The sequence below is a fragment of the Protopterus annectens genome, chromosome 3.part1, assembly GCF_019279795.1.
Source record: "Protopterus annectens isolate FY-2018-M chromosome 3.part1, PAN1.0, whole genome shotgun sequence".
In the NCBI taxonomy this organism is placed as follows: Eukaryota; Metazoa; Chordata; order Ceratodontiformes; family Protopteridae; genus Protopterus; species Protopterus annectens.
In genome coordinates this window covers 1,809,445,240-1,809,456,192 of record NC_056732.1, presented here as the reverse complement: position 1 = coordinate 1,809,456,192, position 10,953 = coordinate 1,809,445,240, and positions in this window count along the sequence as shown.

Genomic DNA, 10,953 nt, shown 5'->3' with positions numbered 1-10,953 from the left:
ATAAAGATTTCACTCCTTTAGGTGGTGAACATGTATGCTATCCATTGCCTCTTGACCAGGCCAAGGGCATATTGTGCATGTCTGTGTCTACCTACATCCACAGAGGCTGGTGGTTCCCCATCTGATTCCTCACCTGTGTGTGTGGCTATGGTGTCCTTGCCAGGGGCATAGGTGTGTGTGCTCATTCACTTTGGTGTTCCTACTGTGGATGTTTTCTCAGAATAATGTTGTGAAGGATGGCACAGACAGTGAACATTTCAGCACAAGTACAGTGATTGTACTGCAGGACTCCCCATGATGTATCTAGGCACCAGAACTGTGACTTCAGCAACCCAAACACACACTTTATGATATTTCTTGTTTGAGCATGTGCCTCATTATAGCAGTCTTTGGTGTGTGTGTGTGTGTGTGTGTGTGTGTGTGTGTGTGTACATTTCTGATGGGCATCATCAGCCACAGCTTGAGTGCATAACCTGCATCCCCCATTAAATGACCCTATGGGATATCCCCATAGAAAACATCTGATACAGCTGAGAGTTGTGCCAGATATGGGAATCATGGTAACTACTTGGGTTGCCAGCACACACATTCAGGATGATTCCCTTAGTGTTACACATGACCTGACAGTTAATGGAGTGGAAGTCCTTTCTGGTTATGTACACCTTTCCCTGTTCCCTGGGTGGTACTTTGATTTCAATGTTCAATGTGCATGAAATTTGTGGCACCTTGGACTATGGGGAAGTGTTCTACAGGGCAAAAAAAAAGTTGTAGCTCTGTACTCAGGTGTATGGGGGAAATGTATGTAGTGACTGGCATGTTGAAGCATACCATTCAGGAATTGATGTAGGATCCTAGTTATTGATGCCTGTGACACCCCCAGCATATCCACTGTTGGTCTCTTGAAGGTTCCTGTAGATAATATTTTAAGTGCTACACATACCTTAGTGTTCACAGGTATTGCATCCCCTCGGTTTGCCCTTCCTCTCAGTTGAGGACGATAGAGGTTGCAGAGTTGCCTTAGTGTGTTTCTATCCACCCTGTAGCACTCTACAATTTCTACCTCATGGAGACCATAAAAAGCTAAACAGGGCCTAAACCCCCTTCACCTTCTTGGCTGAGGTGTATTAGCAGCAGCAGCAGGATGGACGTGGACCTGTTGCACATACACATGTATAAGAGCAACAGCAGCCCCTAACATTGTTTCCATATACAGTAGTTTCCTTGGCTGTATTTCAGTAGATTTTGGAATTTGCAGGGAAAACCAACACTGAGCCTACACGATTGCTTTATAGCTTCTTTATAGGATCATAGGAAGTTACTAGGCTATTGGCCCTGAGGCCCTTATAAACCTAGCCAAAAGTTTAGCCCATGTATAGACAAGTCAGCACTCAAAGCCCCTGTCTAGCAGGTACATAGGTGGAATCACAAGGCCGTATTTTCCATTTCCCATCCAGTTATCCATGATGTGCAAGAAAAGGGATAATGAGGTACTCTGCTTGACATGGATAGGGAGTCTCTGGGACACAAATCTGTCCCACCAACAAGTCCTATTGATGTCACAGACCAGGTTGAGGTCACGCATGTGGGTTACTCGAGTGGAGCTTGACTTGCAGATGTGCAGCAATCCCATCAAGGCGGGGTCTGAAATAGCTTTTTATGCCAGACAGAGGTCACCTCTGAGGAGTCTGTATGAAACTGAGTAGAGGGACAGGGCTTTTAGCCGATCTGTGTAGGGTAGATGTCTGAGGCCCTGGATTTTTCTGGTGAGGAACCTCTGTGGTCTTTTCAGCTGCTGCATGTGTTTTGCAAGGTACATGCCAAAGGGGGGGGTGTTGTACTCAATAATTGGCCTTATTCGTGGATGAGGTACCCTTACTTATGAGGTGGGCCATGTAAAAGCTTTCTGTACAATGGAAGCAACATGGTGGTCAAAAGTCAGGTTGCTATCAACCTGGGTGCCCAAATCCCTCACAACTGATTGTGTGCTTAGGACACTGGTATTAATTGTTAATATGTGGGGACGTCACTCTCCCCAAAAGGGCTGATGATGCATTTTTTGGCATTCAGCTAGAGGCCATACCATTCAGCATACGATTCTTGAATAACTCCTCCATCTTGGATTGGTTGATTAGCATACAATTCAGCTGCTAATGTTGTAATTAGCACGGCATGATGTTTACTGTGCTTACATGGCTCTATACACCATACAAGAGCCACTTACTGAATATAAAACAGTTCATTACTGTGTAGGCTTTATCTGCAACCATTGCTTCCTACCAGAGTATAGCCATTGTGTTGCATTGAATATTAACTGAACTGGAAGTTTTGACTGATTTTTCAGTTAGTTCCCTACCCACCCTCCCTGGTTTTGTTTTGGTGTTAATCTTGGTGGCTTTGAAACTGCCCGCCCCTCTTGTAAATTTGTGTTTGGATACTCCTTCTGGGCCCATCTCATTTGCTCACTCAACTGAGTGCAGTGAGATCATATTCTGATTTCAGGCACTCCTACTGTGTACAAAGAGAGCTTCTGGGAAAGAAAAAAAAAAGCTTGTTTCCTGCCTTTCCTGTAAGTGGTCTAGACTGTTTGTAGGCTTCTAAGCCCCCAAGCCTTTCTGTGTTGGAGGGAAGCCTTCTAGCTTAATTTTGTTTCTTAGAACTAGCCAGTTTTCTAGTTTAAGCACTCAAATCTGTTTCTTTGAACTCAGCACTTGTTCAGAACTCATTGTAAGCACTAAATAAGCTGTAAATTACTACAGCACTCAACTTTCCTCACTTGTCTAGAGGAAAGCAGTTTTTAGTGCTTAATAAATAAGGACCTATCCAGGCATGTCTAAGGGTCAGCTCCCGGTGATTTCTTCTGTCTACCTGATGAATCTGGGCATCTTGGTGCAATGCAGCAATTGCCTCATGTACACAGACAACCCTCTCCTCCTACCATCCAACACTACAACCTGTGAGAGATGCACTTATATAGCCAAACTGGAAGCAAAGCTCTCTTCACCCAAGACTGGACTAGACAGTTAAGAGGAGAAGATAAACACTTGCACCACACCACACTCATCACATAGTCTCTCAAAACCTACACCACCAAAACACACACATAGAAACACAAAACACACACATTTGTGGAGGCTCTCAATAAAAACCTGCCCAAGCATCAGGGACCTCCAAAGCAGAAATGCAAGCAAACTCCACTCCCCCAATACAACCCAACCCAAATGACACATAGCCTACAAACTCAGTGTGCCACTCAACCACAGCCCATAAGACATAACAACGTACCCAACACTCTAGTCATAGGTGACTCTATAGTCAGGCACACTGATGTTCCACTCACCAGGCTAAACAAGGAGAAAGTTACTATCAGCTGCCTGTCAAGTGCCAGGATCCACCACATAACGCATGCAATCAGGTCACTCCACAAGTACAAATATGACACTGTCATTGTCAATGTTGGTGTGAATGACCTGAGACGTACCTCCCTGGACTACATGAAAAGAGACATGGAGGAGCTCTCTGATCTTGTAGCCCAGGCAGGTATGACCCTAGCCCTGCATAGCATCCTGCCATCACCCAGAATGATACCACAGTACAAGGACAAAATGATTGACTTCAACAATTGGCTAAGCTTCTGGTGTCATTCAAAGGAGATCCAGTATTTGTCTGCCTGGGATGACATGATCGACAGTGTCAAAGGCAAAATAACTTCAAAATGATCAACACATGGCAGGTTCAGGTTAAGGCACTTTAATCTTGCAGCAAGGAGATAAAAACGTGCTAATACAGAGTTTGTCTAACTAGAATCAGGAAGTGAAGCTATTCTTATACATTTCTTACAAGGTATTGCCTACTAAGCTGACGTAATAAATCACAAGTTCTTTCAATATTATTTCACAGCAGCTGTTTGTCCATGACTTTCTGCTGGCATATTAAGTTTACAAAAAAAACTTCCTAAGAAAAACAATGTGACCTTAATGACCACCGGTCAGATACAACGTCTCACTATGCAATGTTACCATTCAAGGTACTACGGCTAATTCGAGCACAAAGCAAGTACAGATTACAGTTCATTTCTTCAAGCAGTCTTTGTTTGATGTATCTCTTCTTTTCCGCAGTTGTGCATGTTCTTATAACACGAACAGAGCTGATTGTTCATATTCAGTCACGTTATAGAAAACAGTATTGTTCTATTCATTCACTATTCATTCATTTTCCTGACCTAGCAGATAATCACCTGCTTCTCAGTAAATTTCCAAAAGGCATAAACATGAATTTTGCTGTGCTAGCAAATACTAGGTCAGACAGCATCTTGCAATTTCAGAAAGCATACTGCGGTTTGAAAAAGCATCTTATAATTTCATACAGAATTAAGCTATACATAAAATAGAATGAAATGTGTTAATCCTTTTAGCTTCTAATAAGCACTTAAACATATACATTAGTACATATTTTTCTAACAGACAGACTACGATGCTTTGCCAGAGATGGCCTGCACCTGTCACCCTTGGGATTCCGGATACTGGCAAAGGCTCTTGCCACCCCTATAGTGCCTTTTTTAGGCATAGTTCAAATGACAAATTCACAACCATAACAGGTACAAGCAAGCAAAATCTGAGGGTAATGCTACTCAATGCTAGACGTCTAAACCTCAAAATGCACTCACTTGAGGCACTCCTTAAAATGGAGAACATCAACATCTGTGCAGTGACAGAGACCTGGTTCAAAGCTCCAGAGAGCACCCCTGCATTACCAGGCTATAATTCATACCACACCTTTCGGCCACCTAACCCGGAACGAAGTACTAAAGGTGAAGGCGTGCCCATATTCATTAAGGATATCCACACCTCCAGGCTAGTTGCACAGCATAATGCATCCAAGATTATCCAAGTGCAACTAACTCTGGGCAAGACTGCAATCCAAATTGTAGCTTGCTACAGACCTACCACCATGCCCCAGCATTTCCACTCCTCATTTCTTGATACACTGGAAACTATTAGGGTACAACCCAACACCTTAATAATGGGCGATTTCAACTATCCCACCATTAACTGGGAAAACTACTCATGTACCAACTCTTTTGCTCAATGTTTTCTAGAATTCATAAATTCCAACACCTTGGATCAACTTATTCACACCCCCACCAGGGGCAGCAATAACCTAGACCTGGTCATTACCAACATGGGCAACCAGTGTTCCACACCAGAGGTCAATTCCTCGTTGGTCAGATCTGACCACAAGCTAATCACCCTAGACATCCACATCCCGCTCCCACCCCCAATTAGGGAAACCACTGTAAAAATCTTCTCCAAAGCCAACTTCACACTTCTTAAGACAGAAGTGGCAAACTTCATGACACCCATGCAGACGGACAATAGAGGTACGACTGCTGAATCCTACACAAATGCACTTTATAAGCACTTACACGAGTGCATGGATCATGCAATCCCTAATGGAACCAAGATGCTATCCTCCAAAAAAAGGAAGCCAATCTGGTGGTCCTCTGCCATAAACAAACTCTACAACAGATGAAAGAAACTGTTGCAAAAAAGAGTAAAATCACATGACTGGATGAACTCCCTGGTCAACCTCAGTAAGAAGCTCAGATCCCTCATAAAATCCTCCAAAGCTAGTTACGAAAACAAAATTGCCACTGACTCTAAAGACAACCACAAAACATTCTATAGCTATGTCAAGAATCTCAATGGCAACACTCAGATCTGCTCTGAGTTACAGCACAATGGCACTAAATATACAGAACCAACTGATATTGCCAACATCCTGGCAGATAGGTTCAGTGTTAACTTTAACCCCCTCTCACCCCCTAAAGAGCCCATCTCTATACCAGAAGAATGCAAATTTCCTGTAATCACAGCTGCACAGGTAAAAACACACTCTCCAAAGCCAAGAACACAGCATCCATGGGAACTGACAATATCCCAGGCTGCGTTCTACATGAACTACAGAATGAACTGGCACCCTGCCTAAGTACCATGTTCAATCATAGCCTCTCCTCAGGCTTTTTGCCCACTGAATGGCGCACCATGACGTTTATCCCTTTCCACAAAGGGGGAGCCACGACTGACCCCGGGAACTACCGCCCCATTAGCCTGACAAGCATAGTCTGCAAGGCCAGGGAACGTATCATCATGGAACTCATAAACAAAGACATTGGTAATCTCCAAACTCTGGACCCTACCCAGTTTAGGTTTGTAAAAAGCAGATCATGTCTCCTAAACCTGACTTCTTTGAAGCAGTCACCAAAGCCATAGATGAGGGTAAGGTGTTTCACACAGCTTATCTAGATCTTGCCAAGGCTTTCAACACCATCCCCCACTCTAGAATTATAGATAAGCTCACTAAACTAAGTATAAATCCCTATGTCACAAGATTGGGTTGCCAACTTGCTCATGGACAGAACCCACACTGTGAAAGTAGCAGACTCCAAATCCAACTTCAGACCAGTGACAAGTGGAGTACCACAGGGTTCAGTCCTGGGTCCTCTCCTGTTTGGTATCTATTTCTCTGAAGTACAGGCTAACACAGAAGGTCTTTGGCTAACAACGTTTGCAGATGACTGCAAACTAGGAGCCATAATCAAAACTCCTAACTATGTGGACATACTACAAAAGGGCCTCACTGAGACAGATGCCTGGTGTCAAAGCCATGGCCTGTAGCTCAATGCCAAAAAGTGTATTGTCATCCCCTTTGGTAAAAACTCTGTACCCATGAACTACCTCATAAGTGGTAGTCTACTTAATGCTGAAAGTGTGATAAGAGACCTTGGGACACAGGTGGTCAATAATCTCTCTTTTGATAATCACATCGCCACAGTGGTCAGGAAATCCTTCCACATGACTCACCTCATCACAAAAGGTCTCTCATCCAGGAAAAAAGAGGTCATTGTTCCCCTCTACTCATCCCTCATTAGACCCATTATAGAGTACAACGCCCCTTTTGGTATGTACCTCACAAGACATCTACAACAACTGAAAAGGCCACAGAAATACCTCACAAAGAGGATTACTGGCCTCAAAAAGATGCCCTATGCAGACCGTCTCAAAAAACTCTAGCTTTACTCCGTCGCATATCGCCTACTCTGAGATGATCTCTGCCTAACATACAAGGCTATGTCAAACCCAGAGCTGTTGGACATGCTCCACTTAAAGAAATCACAATCCCTCTGAGCTACACTCTCTAGGGACCTAAACCTTGTCACCACAATAAACAGAACATGCTGGAGGGATAGATTCCTGTCCCAGATACTTCCCATACTCTGGAACAGACTACCTATCTATGTCAAACAGAGCTCCTTATTAGCATGCTTCAAGAAAAATCTTGATGATTGAATGGGAAATAGGAAATTCACCCCAGGGATCACTTCTGTGGCTCTGCTCGACAGGGGCATAGGAAAATAATTTTCTTGGGTGGTGAAAGCCAGGGTACCTTTTTGGCTAGGCTTATATAGGCCCTAGGGCTAATAGCCTAGTACCTTCCTATGAACCTATGAATCAGTAAAGCAGAGTTCCTGTGTATCCTGTAAGAGTATGCTTGTCACTGTTTTTAAAGTTTAATTTCTGAAGTACTGGTACAAAGGTACATACAGAAAACTAAGGCACCTTCAAGCTGACATGATTTGCTAATGGGATGTTTAGAGATAGAGTTCTTAAGGAGTGTTTACAAATGTTATGAAGAAAGAGGAAGTATTTCCACGTTTACATTAATAATGAAAAAAACAGAGTATGATTCTGTCATGTTGGAGGTGGTCTCAGACCAAAAACAGTCTTTTCAATATCCTATCAGCCAACAAAAGGAAAGCAGAATATGTCAAACAGGCAAACCTCCATGGAGTAATACTAAATGATAATCACAGATATGACCAACACCTACTCATATAGCCATCAAGAAAAAAACTGGAAACCAGGGTCCCTCTACAAGGCTAGGAAATTCTTCACTTTTAACTCCAGGAAAAAAACAGCACAAACATACCTATTGCCTTCCCTACTTTATCCCTCACCCATCTTTACAAATCTTAACCTTCAAAAATAAACTACAGACAGCTTACAATAAAAATGTAGAATTTGCAACAAATTTTTTGTTGTGTCTTTTGGCTTTAGGGGTCGCCACAGCGGAACTCCAGTCCACTAATGATTGGCAGTAGATTTTTATGTGATGCAAAACCTTCAACGAAGGTACGCTCATTCACGCATGTCTCCACACAGAAGATGCTCTAGCTGAGAATCGAACAGGACAACGTGTTATTGTGGGGCGACAACGCTACTGCAGCACCACCACCGCAGTTAAAAATAATCCTCAAAAAATCTGCATAATAATTAAAAAGTCTTAAATGGCTAGAACTTAAAAACACAACTACCATCAATTTATTACAGCCCATAAACTAATAAACCCCCTAAAAAATGTTCAGCTCTAAAAGGAATATTGAAACCCTATACCATTAATCAAGACTTACTATTCATCACAAAATCAAATAACCAGGTAGCAAAACTCTGGAATGAAATCCCCCCATAAGTAAGGTAGACACACTGCATGGCTTCAAAACATCACTAAAGAAACACCTGCTAAATAATTGGTTGTGCTCATGTACTACCCCAGGCTAATGCTGTCTCCCATACTAAACATAAACTCAGCCATCAAAGTTATACCCCCTTTACTTTTTTTTTATACCCTAATCGTTTGCATGTAACTTTGTATCTCTGTTACCAAGAAATCTCACTATATATTCTCCCACAGCTGTCATTCACACTATTTTTCTACAGACTGCCACTTCACCTTCTATTTTCTCTCCTCCAAAACTTCAATTTCCCAGGTAACTAACCACTACCTCTATTTTCTTTAATATAGGTCTATCCAAAGCCCTCTACCTCAGTCTACCTAATGTTTTATGTAACTACTTATTCTCTTAAGTTCTACCTCCTCCTAAATCCCTGGCTGCCTTTGCTGACCTTCTCTGTACTTCCAACTGATAAGCACATTACATAGTACATCCACTCTCTAGCTGTGCAGTTTCTGTGTAACCAACTACCTAATGAAAAAAAATGTATTTCCTTAAATTTATAGACTCCTGTATGTTATATAATGTGTTCTAGACATATTCATATCATTGTGTTTCCATGTAAGCTCAATGTATTTTACAAAATGTATCTTTTCTCTTTAAGTGTACTTGTCTAATAAGCTTTTCTACCTGGGCCTCCACTGAAAATGGAATAAATCCCTGTCGGAACTTCCTGGTAAACAAAGAGATATAATTAATTAAGTGATTAATTGATATTCAAGCAGCGGGAGTTATTAAAAAAATGACATAAAACTCAATGTGTAATGTAAAGACATTCCCCTAGATTTAATAAAATCTGTGTAGGCATAGTGTAGAGCCTACATGAAATGTTACCATGTTCATGTATATGGTTGCCCCTTGGCAGTGCGCCATGCATAATAATCATGGCACTTTGCAGAGGGAGAGCCATGGGACATGGTTATTGAATCAGGATAGGAAGTGTGGTAGTAACTGTGTTCGCAGATGAGTAACACACTCCCTGCACTGTCCAATTGTATTGTATCATTGTAATTTACTTTTTTTAAAATTTTTATAAAAATCATGTTTGAGCGGCATGGAGCGCAGCAATGCTAAGCAGTGCCGAGACACCAGACATCTAAAAATAGAAACCAGATGTATTTAATTATTTAGTTAAAGGTCAAGTTTAAGCATAGCTGAGTGGGTTTGCATGGCATGAAGTGGTGCTCAGCAGAGTTGAAAGGTAGCTCAGAGGTATATGTAAATGTATAACAGCATTCCACATAGCCAAATGGGTAGAGTTATGGCCTTATGTGCAGTAAGTACAGGGTTAGAATACCTGGAAGGGATATTAGGTATTTATTTTTCAAATACAAATTATAGTAATTATTTTTAAATCCTGATCTGGTGCACTCAGCTAAGCTCTGCTAAGAAGTCCTAAGCCTTGGTAAGCACTGCTTTAACAAAATACATTTTAGCACTGCTTGGCATTGCTCAGCTGTGCTTAACTGGTTTGTACACTGCTAAGCATTCCAGTTTAAGCACTGCTCAGTTGAGCTGTTCTGGTTTTCATGCTGCTAAGCGACGTGCTGCAGTTTTAAATATTGCCCAGTGGTGTGTAAGGGCAGGAAGACAGGCTATATTAAGCTCTCTAGGTGGGAATATAGCATATTCTGTTGGAGTTTGAACTGTGCAGTAACTGTGGCTGGAGTTGGAAAGGGTGCTCACTTCTGAGTGCAGTGGTGGGGCATTCAGGAGTCCAGGGTTATGGTTGGACTCCTAGTAAAAGATCATGATGACCAGCTGCTGTAGGGTGAATTCCAGGGCTTGAAGTGCAAGGTGGAGGCCTAGGACCGACTGGCATGTCAGCTCACCAGTGATACAGGTATCCTCTGCACAAGTGAGCAGGTCTGTCACTACTATGATGACCTGATCCATCAGAAGGAGGATCTCTTGGCCATCTGGGTCTAAGATGCCTGGGCAGGGAATGCCCCAAAAGTTTGTAAGTACTGTTATAATTATTTCACCAATACCTAAACTGAATTTCTGATAGGTATGCATAATGGTGTGCTTCTCTCCCTACAGCTGCAGAGCAGAGAGCTCGCAATGTTGCGGCACATGCTGGGCACTTGGACAGGTTGCACCGTGAGTATGGTGAGTACAGATGCATTTTGCAATCTATAGTCATATAAGCAAGAAAGAGTAAAGCATGAACTGCCATTAGGTATATACAGTAAATAATGTATTGCAATGAATGTGGACATAGACCTGTACTGCAATAAGTGACTACTGCCAGCTGTATAGCAATAAGCAGGAAAGAATAAAGCATTAACCTTGATAAAGTAAATGAAATAAAGTTTCTACTGCAATAACTGTGGAATTATAGCTGTATTGCAACACCTGCTTTACAATAACTGATGTGCCTG